This window comes from Canis lupus, chromosome 15 (genome assembly GCF_003254725.2).
Source record: "Canis lupus dingo isolate Sandy chromosome 15, ASM325472v2, whole genome shotgun sequence".
Lineage (NCBI taxonomy): Eukaryota > Metazoa > Chordata > Mammalia > Carnivora > Canidae > Canis > Canis lupus.
In genome coordinates this window covers 50,103,064-50,123,776 of record NC_064257.1, presented here as the reverse complement: position 1 = coordinate 50,123,776, position 20,713 = coordinate 50,103,064, and positions in this window count along the sequence as shown.

Below are 20,713 nucleotides of genomic sequence, written 5' to 3'. Positions count from 1 at the left end.
TGGTCCTGAACACAGAAGTCAAGGCATGTTGGGGCATGGTCACATTTCACTACCTGGAGATGGTTAATATTTCCTGCTCAGCCTTTTCTAGAAATTCTGAGTGAGGTCAAGGAAGAGGCAGAGAATGAGAGAGGACATCAAAGAGATACAAAGGGCTTAGTTTATAATGATAAAAAGAGATTTTATTTGGCAATTTGTTCAGGTTTTTCTTTTTAGTATCATCTTCAAGGGGAAAGTCAGTTTCTTCCCTGCTATTGAAGAAACATGGCTGTAGCTTATGCTTTACATTGTGGTTTATGTTGTATAATATCTGGCTGACTTCATGTAAATGTGACAGTTACAAATAGTTTTTCCTCTGGGATGTGGATGAGGGTGTCACATGCTGCCTCTCCCTGGGTGTCAGCCTGACACAACTAGAGTCGAGTAACTCCCTTACTGATGATGCTCTTTGCCATGATCATGAGAATGTTTATTGACCCCCCATCAAGTCCTAGCTTATAGTAACGATTCTCCTAAAAATTCAGCTGTGCTGTCTACCTCCTCTCAGATATGCACTCTGCTCTCCCCCTGCGTCCCTGCAAGCTTTCCCCCAAGCGCTCAGAGCATCTTTCATCTAACCACAATTCAACCCACAATCTCATGGCCTTGGAATGGGTTCAGTACGGAGGAGAGAAACCAAGAATAGCATTTGAAAGTCTCATGCCAAGGCTGACAACGTGAGCAGGCTTCTAAGGACTGTGTCTTTTCAGATGGAAACCAAAACTCAAGATGTTTTTAATTCCTTGGCAGCCTGTTTCCACCTTGACTTTTCCATGCAAGGAGGTGTAAGAAGTCTATTTACAACTATTGTATAATGTAAAGGCAAATTATTTTGTTGCTATGTTTATTCCTGGTTAATTGAGAAAATTATTCCATTTAGCCAAGAGTAAAACCTCTGAGATTTTTCTTCTCGTTTCTCTGCATGTCTGGGGAAACAGGCAGCAGTAAACAATCATGCCCTATTTTATTCCTAGTTAAATGAATTATCATAATAATAATTACCAGTAAAAACATCTGGTTTTTGGCACAGCTCAACACAGGGACTTCTCAGGGCAAGATTTGATCTTTCCCCTCAATTTTTAACCTGGCTTCCCAGTTCCTTAGGCTGACCTCCACAAGATTTGAGTGTGGGACCTTTGAAAGCTAGAGCTACTTTCAAATTTAGATGAGCTATCCCTTAAGAGACTTTGCTGCTGTTGTTATACACAATACCTTTTTGAATGTCTTTATTTCTAATTTAATTTTCTATGGAAATCATTTGCATGAAAACAGAGTTTTGTTCTTTACATCTGTTCCTGTTGTCTCTTCTCAGTGTGACCACCTGAACTGCTTGTCCAGCTGCTGTGGAATTCACCAGGATGCCACTGTGAGAGCAAGATACCTCCTGGGGTCCGATGCTCTGAACCTGGGGAAGGTTGATAATGCTCCTGTCAGATTTGAAATTTGTTTAACAGTTTATGGTTCCTAAAATATAAACAAAGTTGAGTCATCTAGGAAAAGCTTTACAGACAAAGAACAATTAAAGGACTCGAAGCATGGTCTGGGGACTACTTCATCACAACTACCTAGGATTGTTGTTAAAATACAAATTCTGGGGTCATCTCCCAAACCTACTGAGTCAGAATTTCTGGCACCTGTTTTTGTTACCCATCCCAGGTAATTCTAAAGTCAGGCTACAGTTGGAGAACCACTGAGTTAGAGTACAGGAATATTTCCTCAGGCAAATAACCTTAACCTCCTGTTTTGGGATCTGACATCTGGAAATCTGCCTCCAAATTCTGGGCACTAAAGAGATTTGCTTAATGTAATTGCTGCTGACATATGTCTGGCCACACAGATGTGTTCCTGGTGGTGAAAATTACAACTGGCTAGAGCATTGAAGCTGTCCCAGGACCCAATGTGTCAAAGAGGAAAACAAAGTTAGTATGAGCAATACAATGTGATGCAAGCAAAGTTCATGGACCAGGAATCAGAACACTTGGGTTCTGGATCTGACCATGTCATCAAATGCTTAACTTTGGCCACAGCAATGTTGTTCATCTGGGCCTCAGTTTCCAAATCTGTAAAATGAAAGGGTTAGAATAGATCTGTGGTTTTCTTTTTTTTTTTAAGATTTTATTTATTTATTCATGAGACACACACACACACACACACACAGAGAGAGAGAGAGAGAGAGAGAGAGAGGCAGAGACATAGGCAGAGGGAGAAGCAGGCTCCGTGCAGGGAGCCCGATGTGGGACTCTATCCCAGGACTCCAGGATCACGCACTGGACCGAAGGCAGACGCTCAACTGCTGAGACACCCAGGCATCCCAGATCCATGGTTTTCATACTGTTTTCCTCAGATTCCTAGGTCCCAGAAAAATCAAGAGGCAGGAAGGAGGCTGAGTGGATGAGGTTCAAGATTTGGCATGCCCACTTCAGCCAGAGAATCCCAGCTTTTATCTCTTTTATGTATCACGCTTTTGCAAAAAGGTTGTTTTTGAAAAGAGACTTCTGCTGCTTAAAAAGAAAAAAAAAAGGTAAAAGCAAACTATTCAACTAGATGATGTGTAAGATCCCTTCGAGCACTATGATTTTAAGATAATGTTTTAGTGGGTTCTAGTTGGTTTACCTAGGAAAATACATCTTCTTCTCTTTGAAACAGAGGATTATGAAAGACTACACCAACCACTTTGCATGTCAGATCCATCTTACAAAATGTTAATTTAACATTTGCAATTTAAAAATAAGTCAAGGATATAGAAGTTCTATTTCTCCCACAAGAATAGATATAAACTTTAGAATGTTTCTATCAAAGAGAAGTTTGGGCTTTTCCAACCCCAAGATATTTTATGAATAGTTAAAGATAATAGATGAATTCATAACACTACTAAGGTTTTCCTCAAAGGAAAACAGTAGGGGTTGATGAAGTCTGGAGTGTTTGAGCAGGTTGACAGTAATGGCTAATATTGGGTTTTGAAATATATGTGTATTTTAATTTTCTGTGTAGGCTGTATTCACATTAATAATGGACAATCCGGAGTTGATTATTCTTTGCAAATATCTGGTTCATACTGAGTTTCCCACCGAATCACTCAGACTGGAGAACAGAGCTGCAGCCAGCAGACAAGCAAGAGGGTTGTAATCAACCCCATCCATCCTCGGGTCAACTGAGAGACCCAGGCCACTAGTCTTTTCTTGCCCCACTTGTACCAATTGAAAAACAGGAGATTTGTAGCTGAGTAAACCCTCCTTCATGTTAGGGAGTTTTTTTTTTTTTTAAAGTTCATGGGTGTGTTAGTCTGCTAGGGCTGCCACAGGAAACTACCACAGACTGAGTGGCTTAAAGAAGAGAAATTTTCTTATAGTTCTGGAGACAAGAAGGCAGAGATCAAGGCATAGACAAGGTTGGTTTGTCCTTGGCTTGCAGATGGCTGTCCTGTCTCTGTGTGTGTGGATATGGTCATCTCTCTGTGTGCGTGTGGGTCTGATGTCTCTTTCTTTCTGTGTCCTAATCTCTTCTTCACATTGGATTAGGGCCCACTCTAATGACCTCATTTTAATTTAATTACTCTTTAAAGAACTTGTCTCCAAATACAGTTACATTCTGAGGTTCTGGGTGGTAGGAACCTTCAATATAGGAACTTTAGGAGAATACAATTCACACAATTCAGCCCATACCAGTGGATTAGTATGAGTAGAGAACTTTGCGTTGTACTGAGGAATTATGAATATTTTTATTACTGGTTTTTAAGATTTTTATTATTAGCTTGCTACTACTGAGGACCCATTTTGCCTTAGATGATCAATTTCCAATCAGGCCATCTGGAGTGCTGGTCTCCAGGTTTCTTGCACAGAACTGGCCGGTTCTGGCCCAAGCCTGGCATGAAGAGTGTGTCTGGATGTCCCTTCTGAAAGGAGTCGAGGCCATGAGAGTAGAGCAGACTTGACTTTCCAAGTTGCTGGTTTTATAAATTCTCCACGCAACTGAGCTCTTTTACTTCTGTCCATTCAGCATAAGGTGTTTAGTGATGAGATCATTTAGATTTTATCCTGAGGTGGGAGAACAAGCCATAACAATTTTTTTTGAAGATATCAAGTAAATAATAATGGCTTTGCCAGAATAAGGATCTTAACAGTGGGACAGTACATCTCATTTCGATTCATACGGGAAGGATAAAAATAGCCCAGCAACAATGGGAAATTACAAAAAGTACCTCTTGAGCCGTCACTAAAAGCCTAGTAGGGCTGGGAAGGGAAATAAATGCATATCGAGAGGCTATCTTCCGTTCTTATTTGCGATTGAATATCTTTTTCGGGTGGGCATCTACTGGAGCTTGATAAATACTTGGTGATTGATTAATAGAGAAAGATTAGCTGAATACAAGGCTGCAATCCCAGACTTTTTGCTTTTAATATTTAAAGAAGTCTGAGCTTAAACCTTCCTGTGTCATAATAGCTTAACTTTGGAGCAGGAAAGAGAAGATACCCCCTGCCATTCAGGAATGTCTATGGACTCGGAGTTAATGACAGTCATGGTGTGTCCATGTGTTCAGTCCTAGGAGGACTCAGACATGTGTCTGGAACAGTTTCAATGCTTACAAGCACCCTTTTCAATTCCAATTTTGGAATTATTTCCAAAATAATGTATGTATAAACTCTGACTATATTGTTAATTGGCCATTTTTCCTGAGCTGGGTCTGGGGGTTGGGAGGCAATGTTTCCAAAACCTTTTCATCCTCAAATGATATTTGTAGGGCACACTGGGATAACCAGGCATTTATATCAGGGTCTGTTCAGAAAATCAGAAACTTGGGACACCTGGGTGGCTCAGTGGTTGAGCGTCTGCCTTCGACTGAGGGCGTAATCCTGGGATCTGGGATCCAGTCCCACATCAAGCTCCCTGTATGGAGCCTGCTTTTTCCTCTGCCTATGTCTCTGTCTCTCATGAATAAATAAATACATCTTAAACAAAGAAAGAGAATCAGAAACTGCTCTAGTTATTGTAATAGAGAGAGTTGAATACAGGGAATTAGTTAAATAGGCACCAGAACTGAAAGGTGACCCATATAAGGCATTACCGTTGACCCCTCTAGGATGGGCACCAGAAGAGAGAAGCTGGGTACTCTCAGACCTGGAGCTTGGAAGAGGGTCCCAGACAGCAGGGACCAGTCCTCCGAGGCCTCCTGGTCATTGGCCTCTGGTAGCAGAGGAAGGGAGAAGAGAGCCCAGCATGCTGGAGATTTGCTTCCAGTAGGAGCAGTGCCTGGGTGCTGCTGGTCCTTCTCAGGGGGGCAGTAAAATACATTCTGGGATGGTGGATGGAAGCTGAAAACAAACTCACTGCTGCTGCAGAGTTGAGGAGCCAATGCGAGGTCACTGATGGCTGAACAGCCAGCAAACAGTCAGGAGCAGGTCCTCTTCCTCCTCTTGCTTTCCAGTCTCCTTCTCCTGCGCCTTGTAGTTAGAATCCTCCAGGGAGTCATCTGTAAAAGGAGAAACATATTTGCAGCTTCCCAGCCTCAACATCACAGAGCAGAGTACTGAGGGTAACTTTGGAGTCTGGAAGCAATAGCTTCATAGTTGGCACCCAGGACCATCCATCAGTGCAAGGGGTCTGACCCCATTGTCCCATGGAGGACGGGGAATCAAATCTCAGCCTACTTGTAACCTGATAGGTGTTAGACCAGTCAGGAAGTGCTGCTTTAGGGGCATAGGCATCAGCAAAAAGAGATGCACTAGTGTTGTGGGGAGAGGGTGCTGCATGGGGACAGAGGCAGGACCTAGTGAATGAGATAAGAGGAAGGTCAGCGGGCTGATGCGAGTATGGAAAGAAGCCAGTGTTCTAACTAACGTGGGCTCTGCAGATTGACTGCCAGAACTAAAGGCAGGTTTCAGCCCTCAGAGCTACTCTGACCCGGGGCAAGCTACTTAACCTTCCTGAGCTTCATGGTGCTGCTGTGAGGATTAAATGAGATAATCCGGGTAAAGTGCTTAGCCCAGAGTTTGTCACAGGGTGAGCATTCAATAAGTGTTAGTCCCTATTATCAGAAAATTTGTGGAACTCATTCATCCGCTTTCTCTGTGATGGTGATTACTGTGCATGCACATGATGACTCACTTTCTCATCCTGACAGGTCTGTGCTACCTAAATTCCACGTTGGATAAAACTTGATCTTTACTGGTTAGGTAGATGATTCATCCACCCTTGCAAATCTGGTAGGGAGAATGGGTCCACACAGGGTTGTTTCATCCGGGAGGACTGTCTCTTAATCTAACTGACAGTGTGGTTCTAGCACGTGGGATCAAGTTAGCTCCCCTGTTATCTGGGAGCTTAATTTTATGTATGATTGGAATTAGTCCCTTATTTATAAATAGCGATGTTAGGGCAGACATTACTCAATTCCTTGTTACTGTTCTTGGTGACTGTGGGCATCTAACCAATACCTGATTATATAAGGGCTGGCTCTATGGTTTGTCTTGGGAGGCACCAGTTCCCAAGGCCATGTGGTGTTATTAAGGCACTGCAAGGCTGGGCATCTGCCCATGGGACTGGCATGGCAAACCATCAGATGGCAAGCAAATCATCAAAATGAATCTCATGATCTTGGCCCTATGTCTTGTTCCGTTGTTCCATATCCAGCTGCCATCCTTGGACTTTGAACCCTTGGTCTGAACTGTTGGTCCCTCCTTAATGTTACATGCTTCCTTGAACCAAATTTGACTCTCTTATCCCTGACCTGGGCTGTTCTGGATTTTGGAACTGTGCAGTAGCTCTGCCTGGCTCAATTAAAATGTGTGTTGGCAGGGGAGGTACCTAGAAGGAGATAGAAGATCTTTGTCAATTTGACGATACCTAACATCTCACCATCAAAGACACATTGCTTTAGTCCAATACAGAGCTTGAGATGGTAATGGTTTTCACATGAAGGTAGGGTTTCATAATAAAATCTTTGGGGAAACAGCTAAACAGGTTTCCTTACCCCACATCATCTCTGAGCTGCTGAGGTACTGGTGTTAGTTGGTGAATCTCCAAGGTATAAGTATTAGGGGTTCCCTACTACTATGTAATCATCAACTCATTTTTGAAGGAGTAGCATTTGGGACTGGAAGATGTGGTTAGACACTGACCTTTCCTTATGATCTTTCTCTTCTTGGTGTCTTCTTTCTCGATAAAAGTACTTCTGGAAGGAAATATATATCAGGTCTCTGTCACCTTAGTGAGACTTAGTTCTGTGAGTTTCCAAGCACTTTGGATTTTCCTTGCACAAAGACTCTCACAGCTGTCTCTTCCCAACTGTCACGATCCCAAAAATGCCGAGGTGTAAGGAAACCAGAGATAAGGGAACAAGCCAGACCACTTGGAAGTGGTGTGGTTTGGTGTGGCATGTGTGTAAAGGAGGTGGGTTGGGAGGGACTGATGTGGGAGATGGAGTTCCTGAAACACATCTTCTCACCAACTTTCCTCTTTATTCCTTACTTTATTTCCTTAATGACCTAAATTTTAACTTTTGTGTCCCTCTCGTTGCATCCTTTGGCTCATCCACTGTGATGCAGATGGCTTTCTCTGCCTTTCTACCTGGTCTTCCTTTCCTCATCTCTCCCTTTCTCAGGTCAGTCTGGATAGTCATTGATCTGGTTCAGATTAAATCATGGAATATTTGTGATGCAGGGGGTCCTTGTGCTGACTCACAGCTGCTTCATTACTCTGGAGAAAGAGCGAGAGGTTAAATGCCATGTTCATGGCTCCTGATTCCAAGGTCAGTGCTCCTTCCTGCACTATGCTGCCCTCAAGATTGTAGTAATCATGACTTTTTATTCCATATTTTTGATGCTTTGACATCTTGGGGAGCTTGCAGATGCAGAAAGACTGCCCCTCTCAGAGCTAGCTAATACCTAGAGAGAGTAAACAACTCATCTAGCCTCCAGTTGTGATTTTCACATGCAAACCAACCAATCTGGGGCCCACATCCCCATACACCTCCTATATCAGGTTCTCACACTCCATGTCACTATCTGCATGTTCTCGTACCCCAGAGCCAGGTACTGATATCGGAGAGCTTGGTTCTTTGTCACAGAGTCGAAGAGTGTATCTCACAGACAAAGGAGAGTGAGTAAAGGGATAGAAGTTTATTAAGTGAGGATACAGAGAAAGCCCTCAGAAGTGAGAGGGGTCTTGACAGGGTTGCCACAGAGGGCTTGTAGGGTTGGTCCTTTATTGAAAATCAACCAGGGAACCTAAATCCTTTTAACATATCTACTGATATCACCACTGAGGAAGGACTAGTGATGACATCTTTAGTGGCTTACTTCTTTGCGGTCTGGTTATTCTTTGTTGGTCACAGATGATTGTCGTAAAAAAAGACACCTTCTCCGCCCACACCTAGGGCAGAGTGGTCTGGCTTGTTCCCTTATCTCTGGTTTCCTTACACCTCGGCATTTTTGGGATCGTGAGCCTGATTCCGTGGCCCCCTACCTATCTCTCCCTAGCTACCCCTGTTTGTCCCTAATTTAGTCCCAGGTAACTAGGGACAGCCTCTATGCCCCAGAGCCTACTGAAATTATCCAAACTTGCCAATCTTAAACCTGTTTACCCTGCCTTGCCCATTCTTCACCATGGAAACCATAATAAAGGCTCTTGCCAGCCTTTCCCACCCTCTTCCCTGTGACCCTGGTGCGTCCTCATCTGATGCCCCTCCCTGGATGGCACAGCATTTGCCCTCCTCCTGGGGTCTGTGAGTATAACAAACTATCTTTTCAATGACAGTTGTTTATTGATCTGTACTATACCTGAATAATAATAAAACCTATATTTTTAAATAGGGCTCGGTCCTAGGAAACTGCCTAGATTTTTGGAAGGACACAGAGCCCTCCAGGGTTTGGGCAGATGGAGGTCATGAAGAAGGATCTCCTGGTGGCAGAAAGTTGTGTGGGGGGAGCCTGCACTTTTCTATTCTTGGAGACTGACTCCCCAAGGAAGGCCCTGTCATCATCGCTCCCAGCCCCGAAGGATTTCTCTTTCTTGGGTCCAACACTGACAAAGCCACAATCCTTTTCCCTTGTTCCCTTTCACACAAGCCAGACAAGCCAGATTTTCAAAGGGAAATTGACTTCAAAAATAAGGGAAATCAAAAGGAAGATACACCAAGAAACAAACAAACGCCACCAATGCTCACATATGCATGAACAAAAACCAAGAAATCAGGCAAAATAAAGTAAAATGAAGGGAAGAAAAAGCAGAAAACCTAAGAACGGGCAGCTTCAAAGCTCTGGGCTGCAGCCACCCTGGCTATGATCCAGTCGGATCCTCTTAGTCTGTGGTGCGATGAGCTGTTTCTTGGTGACAGTGAGCCTCCCCTTCCACAAATGCCCCATGCTCCAGCCCTCCCCCCACAACCCTGTTACATTATTGATCTAAAAAACAGCCTCATTATGGGGTCCATTTGGCAGTAACTTCTCCCTCTTTGGATACCGTCCAAGACAAACCATTGCTACACTCAAATATTTCTCTGGAATATAACTATTCCATCCAGTTTGCACCCTGCCTTAGCTCTCAGGCCATACCCCTCCCTCCGGTGCCCAGAACCCCAGTACCCACCAAACTCCATCTGCCTCCTGCTGCCCCTCCCCACCCACCAGCTCACTCTGGCAATTTAGCTTTGCTGCTTTGTGGGTCTTCTCTTCCTGTTCACTTGGCCATGACAACCCAGTTCTTGCTTGTCTGAATCTGTCCTGTGATCTTAATACTCCAGAAGACCTTGCCATAAAAAAATTGTCCCCAAACTGCAGTCTAGGCTTTTGGAACACTGTTGAATAGAGCCCTGAACTCCTGATTATCGAAGGGACATTGTACAGAAACCATGTTATTGGGGCACCTGGGTGGTTCAGTGGTTGAGCATCTGCCTTTGGCTCAGGTCATGATCCTGCGGTCCTGGGATCGAGTTCTGCGTCGAGCTCCCTGCGTGGAGCCTACTTCTCCCTCTGCCTATGTCTCTGCCTCTCTCTGTGTCTTTCATGAATAAATAAATAAAATCTAAAAAAAAAAAAAAGAAAAAGAAACCATGTTATTAGAAGCTGTTTGCTAAGTCCCTTGTATATAGTAAACAAACACTATCACTCCCACTACAAACAAAACAAAACAAAACAAAACAAAACGACAACAACAAAAAAAACCTTGCTAAATTAGCAAGGTAGGAAGGGTAGACGCAAAGGCAACCAAGAAGGCTCATTCCTTCTACTGAAAAAATATTTATGAAATGCCAATAATGTGTTGGGCACCATGAGTTCTAGGCACTGGGGATATATTGGTAGATAAAATAGACAGAAATCTTGGTCCTCATGGGTCTTATATTCTAATGGAGGGGAGAGAGAGACACTAAACTTAATAAAGAGGCAAATTAATTAGAAGGTTGTAAGTGCTAATGAAAATCAGGGAAGCGGGAGCACACCAAAGGAGAAGGGCTGGCTAGAATCCTAAAAAGGCTGGTCAGTTAAAGGCCTTACTGAGAAGGTGTCATCTGAACAAAGGATATTGGGGAAAGTGTTTTAGGAAGACAGCACTAGAGCAGCCAGTGCAAAGACCCTGAGGCATTCCAGCAATTAAAATTAATTCATTGAAGCCAGTGTGGTTGCAGCAGAGTGCAGGAAGGGAGAGCACTCAGGAAGAGAAGGGTGGGGGATCCGGGGTCATGGATGTGTTATCCAGTAAGACCTTTGGCTTTCGCTGAGCAAGAGAGGGCACCAAAGCCAAGTTTGGAGCAGAATACTCTGACTTACAGTGCAAAAGAAATACACTTAAAAAAAAGATTTTATTTTTTAAAGATTTTATTTGACAGAGAGAGAGAGAGAGAGAGAGAGCGAGCACGGGAGGCAGGGTGGCAGGGAGATGGAGAGGTTTCAAAAAAGCAGGTTCCTCACCTAGTGAAAGCCTGACCCAGGTGATGCCAGGTCTCTGGGATCATGACCTGAGCCGAAGGCAGATGCTTAACTCACTGAGCCACCATGGAGCCCCTAAAAAGATTTTACTTTTTAAAGCAATCTCTACACCCAGTGTGGAGCTCAAATTCACAACCCCAAGATCAAGAGGCACGTGCTCCACTGACTGAGCCAGGCAGGGGCCCCGAAAGAAGTACATTTGTAATTTTTTGAACACTTAGGCGGTGCCAGGAATTGTGCTAAACACCGTACATGCACTATATCTTCAAATCTTTGCAGCAGCTTTTGGGGAAAGCTTCTGTTATTATAATCTAAACTTCAGGAAGTGGGGAAACTGACTCAGAGATCTAGGACACATGTCCTATAGCAGCTGATAAATCAAGGCGGCTGGAGTTGAACCCCAGTCTTTCTGGTTCTGAAGCTAGAACTTGAACCACTTGCTTGTGCCTTGGGACTTGTCACTAATGGAACCCTTTTCGCAAGCTTTTGCCTGCGCAGCCTGGGCCTGAAGTGACAATGGGTCCCAACCTCAGTTTTCTTATTGCATGAAGGACATTTTGCCTCCCAAGCCCATGACCACCCCGTGCCCCCTGGCTGAATTTAGGTCCTTCTCCTTCACACATGAAGCACTGTAGTTCAAAGTTCATACTCAAAGCTCCAATGGGTGCACCGTGAAGGTGCCGAGGCCAAGCATATGAACACGGCTTAGTAACTTAGTAATTACCTCCTCAAACCTATGGCCCCTGGGGCATACATATGACTCCCCTCCCCTACTACTATTCCCGCCTGACCCTCGTGAGGCCTGGGTATCATGCAGCTCACAGGGAACCTTCCTTGGCATCCAAGAGAGAACAACCGATCCATCATTCTCTGGGTGCCCCTCAGTTTCCAATAGCATCCAGCGTCCATGTCCAAGTGGCTTAACCTGGTCAGAATCTAAAACACGGTCTACTGAGCAACATCTGGCCCATATAAGCCATTTGAGTGTGCATGTGAGGTGTGTACGCAAGGGATAGAGTTCCTAAGAAGGAATGGCAGTTCTGCTGGGGAAGGTGTGGTGAGGGACTGTCGAAAGAGCTGGGACGAGGGGCACCTGGGTGGCTCAGTTGGTTAAGCATCTGTCTTCTGCTCAGGTCATGATCCCAGGATCCCTTGAGGTCCTGGAATGGAGTTTGGCATCTGCATTGGGCTCCCTGCTCAGCAGTGGGGGCTGCTTCTCCCTCTGCCACACCCCCCCCCCGCCCCTTGCTCCCGCTCCTTCTCTCTCTCACGCGCTCTCTCTCTGAAATAAATAAATAAAATCTTAAAAAAAAATAAAATAAAAGAGCTGAGATGAGAACCCAAAGGGCTTCATTTCTCAGCCTCCTCTGGTGAGGTGCCCTACGACCCAAGACTTTTAAACAGCCAGAAGAGCAAAAAACTCTAAAACATAGTTAGTATTTTAAGTGCATATGCACCTGTGATGTTGTGATTTTGAAATAAGAAATTTTTCTTTGGTTTTGTCCCTGTTCCTGGCACTGAGTTCTTAAAACCATTGGAATTTCTTAAGTGGTGACAGTGATCTTTTGTTCTGTGAATGAGGTGACTTTTGGCAACCTAAGATAACCTAAGAGGGAGGTGGCGGTTGCCAGGGGAACCAACCATGTGATTACTGGTTTGGAGCTTTCAGTTCTACCCCAGATCTCTGGAGTGGGACGAGGGGCTGGAAGTTGAATCAATTGCCAATGGCCAATGAGTTATGAGTCAGTCTTGTCTATGTAATGAAGCCTCCACAAAACCCCTGAAGGATATTTAATTATACTTCAATAATAATAATATAAAAAAGCTCCAAGGACAGACTCAGAGAGCTTCTGGGTTGATGTGGGGAGAGTGGTGTGCTTGGAGGAGGAAAGCCCCGCCCTTTCCCCCTCATACGTCTCCCTCTGCATCTCTTTATCTGGCTGTTCCTGAGTTATTTCCTATAATAAACCAGCAATCTAGTAAGTAAAATATTTTTCTGGGTTCTGTAAGTCACTCTAGCAAGTTAATTGAACCCAAGGAAGAGGTCGTTGGAATCTCCAATCTGTATAGCAGATTGGTCAGAAGCACAGGTGACAACTGGGATGTGTGATCGTGTCTGATATGGTGGGGAAGCAGTCTGAGCTCTTGACCTGTGAGATCTGATGCTATCTATGGGTAGATAGTGTCAGGATTGAATTGAATTGTAGGACATCCAGGTGGTGTTGGAGAATTGCTTCTTGTGTTACACACACACACACACACACACACACACAGGAATCGAATGCAGAATTATAGCACTTCATTGGGGTGGGAGATAGTGGGAATGGGGAAAGGGCAGGAGAAATGCTGATTTGAGCTCTATCAGGCTCACGTAAGACTCTTCCCTAGGCCATTCAAACAAGAGGAAGTGGGCTTCTCTGGGGAGAGACAAACAAGATTCTCTTCTAGAAAAGTGAGTCTGAAGGAGAGGGCAGCCATTTACCCAGGCCACTGCAGGAAAGCCCACTCTTGCACTGCAGAGGAGCAGCAGGATGCATCTGCAGAAGTTCTGTGCAACATGTGACCTTGACTTTCACCCAGACTTCATTCCAAGTGCACTCTCTCACCTTGAGAGGCGGGGAAAATGCCTCAGGCTTCAGTGACAAAGCATCTGGTAACAGAACAAATACCCAGCTTGTGTGGGGTGCTGCCCCTGTGGAGCCACTGGCTCTTAACAGGCCAAGCTGGAATGTTGTCATGTCTGGCCAGGGCGTGGGCACCTTCTGTCTACACTGACACAATTCTTGTGTCTACCCTACCCTGAGGAATGGAGCAAACACCGACCCAGTGATGATTGCATATGCAGCTCTGTCTTTCAGAGGCAGACAATCATGAAGGCTTCAGAGTTTTCAGTGAGGCTGGGAAAAGGTGGGTTCCTGGAGCCAAAGGAAGGAAAGGAACAGCAGCTGATGTCTGGGGAGGAGTAAGTGGTATGGTGACAGTGACCGCAGACATTGCCACCTGCATGAACCCACAAATCACTGGGCTGAAAATGAGTCAGAACCCCATTGGAGCAGTTCCTTCAGAATAGATGATTCTTAAGCCATTCATTTCTTTATTCAGCAATTTCATTAATTTACTTAATTTTGCATGATGATTGTCTTGGTACTAGGAACAGAGACAAATACGGTACCTGGTTTGTCTTCAAGGGGTTTGCAGTTTACAGCAGCACTGTTCAGTGCACCTTTCTGAGGTGCTGGAGATGTTCTATAATCCTGCACTACTTACATGTGGCTATGGAACGCTTGATATGTGGCTAGTGCAACTGAGGCACTGAATTTTACAACTTATTTAATTTTAATTCATTCAAATTTAAATTTCACTGAGCCTAGAAGAATAAGATGAAATAACCAAGTCAAGTGAGCCTTGAAGAATAAGATTAAATATAATCACTTTACAGGAGCATGGTTTAGCCAAGTTCTGCCGGGAGGTGAGGGGGTTTCCACACTTCTCTGGTACAAGTGAAGTTTTTCATGTTACCAGGACTTAGAGAAATGACTGCTGTTCCCAAGCCATTCTTCCTCTTGCTCTCATTTTTCCCCCTCTAAAGATATAGAGGGAGGTCTGTGGAACCAGCAACGAAACACCTCCTTCGTTTCTTGCTCTGTGTAGTCTCCATCCACCCACCCATTCAACCACCTGTCCACCTATTCAACCCTCTTCTTTTTTTTTTTTAAAGATTTTATTTATTTATTCATGATAGAGAGAGAGACAGAGGCAGAGACATAGGCAGAGGGAGAAGCAGGCTCCATGCAAGGAGCCCGACACGGGACTCGATCCGGGACCCCAGGATCATGCCCTGGGCCAAAGGCAGGCGCGCCAAACCGCTGGGCCACCCAGGGATCCCTCAACCCTCTTCCGATTCAGCTTCCTTCTCTTGGGAGAGCCGAGATGGAGGAACGTGCACACGCGAGAGGCAGTGTACAGAATAAGCACGAGATGTGAGACCCATGTACACATACCGTTTCAGAGACAATATCTTCAGGAGGTCCCTAGGAAGTGACATCTCTGCTCCCAAAAGGCAACAGTCGCTGCTAATGGTTCTGATGAGGCCATCTAGATGCATCTCAGTTACAATGATTACTGGACATATTTTTCAAGAGTCAAGCAGGTTGGAGTCAAGGTAAACCATTTGCAATGACAATGACAGTAACAGTAACAACACCAGAGGTGGATGTCTGCCGCAAGAACACTCTTATCATTTTTGTCCTGAACACCCCCAGTTCCTACCTTGAAGATGACTCTGCTCCCTCACCAGCCAGGGGCTGAGCTGTCTCTGTTGGCCAGGCCTGGGGCTCATCAGCATCCTCTCTGGGGAAACCAGCCAAAGAAATGGTCCTGTTCTTGCTTCAACTGGAGCATCCCATGAGCCCCATCATGCCTTGAGTTGGCAGTTGAGGGACTTCCCATCCATTTAGTGAGACATCTGAGAGAGAAAAGGAGTCTAGAAAGGTCAGCTACATAACGTAAGACGTGTGCACCCATTTACCTGTGCTCGCGCACACAGGGCTACCTACTGTGAGCTTCTCTCTACTGTTGCTTTTTCTCTCCATTCACTAAATTTTGCTGAGAAAATGTGGATGACTGAGAAAGAAGAGTTAAGTGGTCTGATGTTGGGGATAGAGTGTGAGGGATGCTATTATGCCAACAAAATGTTGAGAGTCTTCTAATTTTTAGCCAATTGTTTAAAAGCCGACAGACGGTAATGCTTATGAGATGTATAATTCAAGGCAAATCTGTCCAGATAGAGAGGATAAAGCATCTTTAACTTGGCTAACAAATGGTGAGCGGCATTCAGATAAATAAAACCGACAAAACCCAAGACACATAATTGCAACATTGGAGAGATGAAAAACAATCGTGTTTTTTTTTTTTTTTTAAGAAGTATATGTACCTGATTAAGGAGTTGGGATCTTCCTATCCTTCACTGCTGCTGAGTTATGTTATCAGTCACGTGAAGGCACGATGTATCCCTAAATCTTAAATATTTGACATTTGTCTTCTCTCCCCAAGGTCATGCTGCGTCGCCAGGTTTTCAGTGCTCCCAACTTTTTGTTTTGTGCCAAATAACATGATCTTTGTTTCATTAATATTTAAGAGTAATTTAGATTGTGCCAGATGATCTTAAAGCTCATTTAAATCAGCTTGAAGATAATATTAAGCTTTCTCCCAGCATAATCTACTACCATAAATGATAGTGTCATCTGCATATAAATGACGGGCTAAATATGATAATGAATAGCAAAGATTACCAATATAGAATGACAACTGCTTTTGATTTCAGATAAATCTTTCAAGGATCCATTATTCTGTTTTCAGAGTTAAAGATGCATTGTTTTGTCCAAATCGTCTAAGGAAAACATAAAAGGTTTTCGTGAAATGAATCTTTTATTGTGTTAGAAAGGGAGGGGGGGGGAAATGTCCACAAATTACACACATATTGTTTTGCAAATACAATAATTAGAGTTTGCACAGATCATTACTTTATTGGATTGAGGAACTGTCTCTTGGCAATTGTTGCATTTTCTCCATTTTTTTTTTCCTCTTCCTTCTCCTTCTTTGGATAATGATGAACACTTTTAAATACTGTTTTACTTGAGACTGGCTTGAACCCTTAAATTACCATAAACCTAGGGGATTTTTGCCATGCTGCCTTCTAGGGGACATCTTTGCACACTCTAAAAACATTTGATTTTAATAAATCACATCTTCCTTTTTTAAATTATCCTAGAACTTAACTGCTATCAGTTATTTGAATAAGATACAAGTTTTGGATAACTGTGCATCAAATATGATTTGTAAGAACTGAAGTAAGGATGTATATTTCTGTCCTAAGAGATTATTTTTGAAGTCAAAGGGAAAAACATAATGAGGAGAAATGAAGAAATAGACAACAGGAACAGCCAATGCCTGTAAACACGTATTGCCCTTTGTGTTGGTGAAGACGGAGGCCACTGGCGGACGGTGCAGTCATAGTTCACTTTCTTCATGGGTGCTGGGCAGTGTTAGGCAAAATAATGGTTCTTTCTTTCCTCCCCACTCTCTTGTCTTCCTTTTATCCAAGTATCCTCATTTGGCTTCCCTGAAACACAGAGGTCTCTCTAACCCCATACAGGAGTTTTACAGGGTGCTCTTGGAGTTTCAAAGCTCTGATAAAGAAGGTGGAGTTTGGTTTTGGGCTGGGAAGGAATGGTTTTCCCACTTTTCAGATTCAGTAGAGCTGGTCACTGTTGTGGGTCCAGGGAACATGTCAAAAAGCTTCTGGTGAGTAACTGCACGTGTGTCTGGAATCTCCTCCCACGGCCTCTGGGACTCAAAGATCCTCTGTGTTTGTCAATTGAATGAGTGATTGGGAATATCATAGTTAGAGGAAGTCTGCTACGGTCGGTAAGGGCTGCTCATCCACACTGCTGGATATGTTCAGGCAAGCAAACAGCCCTCTTTTTAGGCCCTCCAGCTTTGCCTGCACTTGATGAACTGCTTCCTTGACTTATCAGTCCCGGAGAAGAAGGAGCTTAAGATGAAGGAAAACCCGGGAGGCAGAGGTGCCTGAGAGGTTGGGAGGCAACAGGTTATAAGAAGACTCTAGGTGTGATGGGGAGATCCGGGGTGGAAGTCAAGCCAAACTATTGTATATGAGTCACCCTGTCCTGTGTCTTCATACGTTGATCTGGACTGTGCTTTATATCTGGAATGTTCTTTAACCAATTTTTACTTTTCTTCCTTCAAGATTCCCAAATGTAACCTCCTCTTTGAAGTTTTCTCATTTTTTGGACAATGTTAAAGTTTCTTTTTTTGCTTCCATAGTATTTTGTATATAACTTCATTGTATATTTGTATATTTTGTATATAACTTCATCAGTCCTGGATATTTATCTCAGCTTCTGTCTTCTCCATTAGACTATGCACTCTAAAGGGTGAGTTTTATTTGTCTAATGCCTAGTGCAGTGCCTGGCACATAGTAGACATTTTACAGGGGTCTGCTGCTGAATGAGGATGATGGCACAGAGCATTGAGAAGGAGCAATGGAAAGAGTTTTGGGAAGGCCACTCTGTACAATTGTGTAGGTTGTGTACTGTACATCTGTATGCATGACTCATATTTCTGGATCCCTGACAGCTGGGTGGAGAGGTGGGGAACTTAGAGCTTAGGAAATAGATTATCTTAGAGCCTTTTATGTCCCTTTTCACCTGGTCCACAGGGCTTTAAAATGATGTAAGTTCTTAAGTATAACATGTTTTCCAGACCAGAGGACTTCCCTATTTCCCCTCGAATCTTCCCATCTGTGAGTAATGTCTCAGTTTCCATCAATAGATACTGCACTCTTTTATTTCTCCAATAAGTAAACAGTAGTGTTTTGGTGTCTTTTAATTTGAGAGTCATATTGAGACCAGATCGTCTCCTGTTGGGATCATTTGGAGAAACTGAAATATAGGAAATCATATGCCCAGTGGAGTGGGATGGAGGTAGAAAAATTGCAGAGAGGAGCTGCCACACAGCTAAAAGCTGTGTTTGGGTAGAAAGTAACATACACAGGAGAACCAAAGGGATGGCCAAGTTTTAACCACAAAGGGAGGGAGGCTGAAGTTACAGGTGGGGACGGGAGGGCCGGGCTTTGGGATGGTGATGTAATTGACAGAACAGTGGCTCTGCCCTTTGAGAACCTTTTTTATTTGTTCCATGGTCAGGCCGCTAAGCTAATTTTCTCATAGTTCACACTGCTCTCTCTGAGATTGGCTTATCCTATTAACAATGATCAGAGCAACACGTCACCTTAAGACCTTTTGCCATCTTTAATGAAGGCTGTTGGAAAAGCTCCCATTTTGGAGAAGGTGGTCAGAGGGACAACAGTGACACCAGCTCTGGTCTTCCCATGTGGCACTTTCAGAGTGACACTTGCTGATCTTCTCTGGGCATCCAATGTCCCCCAAGTGTGACTGCTCTCCTAGAACCCAGGAGTCCTTTGACAGTGAAGCAGGTGCAGGGAGATCAAATTTCTTCCATGCAGGGAGGATGCATTCTTGGTGGCTCTGCCCAAAGCCAGAGCTTCCCCACCTGAACATAGGGACTCCTAGAGATGGATTAAAAACTCCATCTCACCAGGCAGAGAGTCAGTGGTAAAAAATTCTCCTTCTGAAAGGATCTGGACAGAGGGTGGGACCTGGGCATGTGGACAATGGCAAGAGCTGGTGAGGAGGCTCAGTGAGAGAAGAGGAGCTCAGAGGTAAGGACGGGTGGGAAGCACACTCCCCAGTATGCTCTGTGCCTGCCATCCTTACTGATGAAAAGCCAAGGAAAGACTGACCAGTTTTAGTGAGCAGATACAGCTAATTTACCTTATAATGATCAGTGCATTAGGCAAGTGTGAGTCTACTTATTCACTTATGGAAGCTTCTCTCCGTAAGTGCTAGCCACAGTTCTCCAAGGATACAGCCAGGCAGGGCCTTGCCACCACCTGTACCTCACATTGTCATTGGAAGCTACCTGTGGGGAAAATGATCTCCTTTAATCCTGTAATAGAACCAGCCTGTGGGCTAGATGCCATTATTACCCTCATTGCACAGATGAAGAGACTGATACAGAATCAAGGTCACAAAGGTCATAAGCAATGGAACAGGAGTCTGAATCCAGGGAGCCTGACTTCAGAGTCTGAGATCTCATTGATAGCCCTAGCCCATCTCACCATTTTCAAGTAAACCTGCCCCCCCCCATTATTATTGAGATATAATTGATATGTGATATTCTATTAGTTTGGGCACACAAGATATGTATATAATATATATATATATATATCCCACCAAAAAGGAGAATTACAGACCAATATATATATATTTCTAGTGGTCACCACAAATCTAAGTCTAGTTAACATCCATTGTTTGACTAGTTATAATTTCTTTTTTCTTTTGATGACAACTTTTAAGATCTCCTCTCTTAGCAACTTTTCAACTACACAGTATTAACTATAGTCATCAGGCTGTACATTCTCAGGATTTATTCACCTTGCATCTGGCAGTTTGTGCCTTTTGAATACCTTGGCCCAACCTAATCCTAAACCTGTTAGATGAGAGACCATCTGGATCCTGGGTCTCCTCACTGGCCCTCAGGTATGGGCACCTGTGTCCCTACTTACTGAGGAGGTAGAGGGGGCTTTGGCCTTCACATCTGTCTGGGTGGGTAGCACTGAAGGTAGGAAACCAGGTGTGCAAACCCCTAAGCAGGAGTTATTCGTCTGCTGCTAAGAAGCATGATTCCTCCTTGCCTTGTCCATTATCTGCACAGGGTCTCTCTCCCAGGTGCCTACTTCTCATTTTGCATACTGACCATCTGCTGACTATTGATTTGTCTGACAACCTTAATAATGCCCAGTGCAAAAAGGAATGCTGGGCTCTTTCCTTCCCTGTATTCTTTATTGTCTTCTGTTTGGACTTTGTTGAGAAAAAAAAATTCCATTAAAAAATATTATTGATGGTTAGTTCTTTTAATTTCCTGGGCACCTACCAATGAAGAATGCATCAAACTCTCCAAGCCCTGTCAGCTCGACCATGATCATGCCAGAGACCAAATGCCTGATGCAGATGAGAGAGGGAGCAGTGGTGGCACAGGTCATGCCACACCTGAGGTTCTTACCTTTGGCAGCATGACACACACCTGAGAGATTTTACGGCTCCCAGAGCCCAGGATACTCTCAGGCCTATTACGGCAGAATCTGGGTGAGGGAT